The sequence below is a fragment of the Daktulosphaira vitifoliae genome, unplaced genomic scaffold (genome assembly GCF_025091365.1).
Source record: "Daktulosphaira vitifoliae isolate Bord-2020 unplaced genomic scaffold, ASM2509136v1 Scaffold_4, whole genome shotgun sequence".
NCBI classification, from domain to species: domain Eukaryota; kingdom Metazoa; phylum Arthropoda; class Insecta; order Hemiptera; family Phylloxeridae; genus Daktulosphaira; species Daktulosphaira vitifoliae.
In genome coordinates, this window is record NW_026099575.1 from 41,126,659 (window position 1) to 41,126,901 (window position 243).

Here is a 243-nt window from a genome sequence, read left to right on the forward strand (position 1 = left end):
TTTTTTTTTTTTTTTTTTTTTTTTTTTTTTAAACGTGGTAACTGCAAAAATGTTATTTTTAAGTTATTATTTAATTTCAATTATGAAATAATAGATATTGAATTATTGGTTTTCATTACTAAATAACCTATAACTATCGAAAATTTCTATGAATATAACGTATCTACATTATTAATTAAAAAAATAATTAAAATAAAAAAAATATATTTAATAGAATCCCTTTATAATGTAATTAAGATGAAA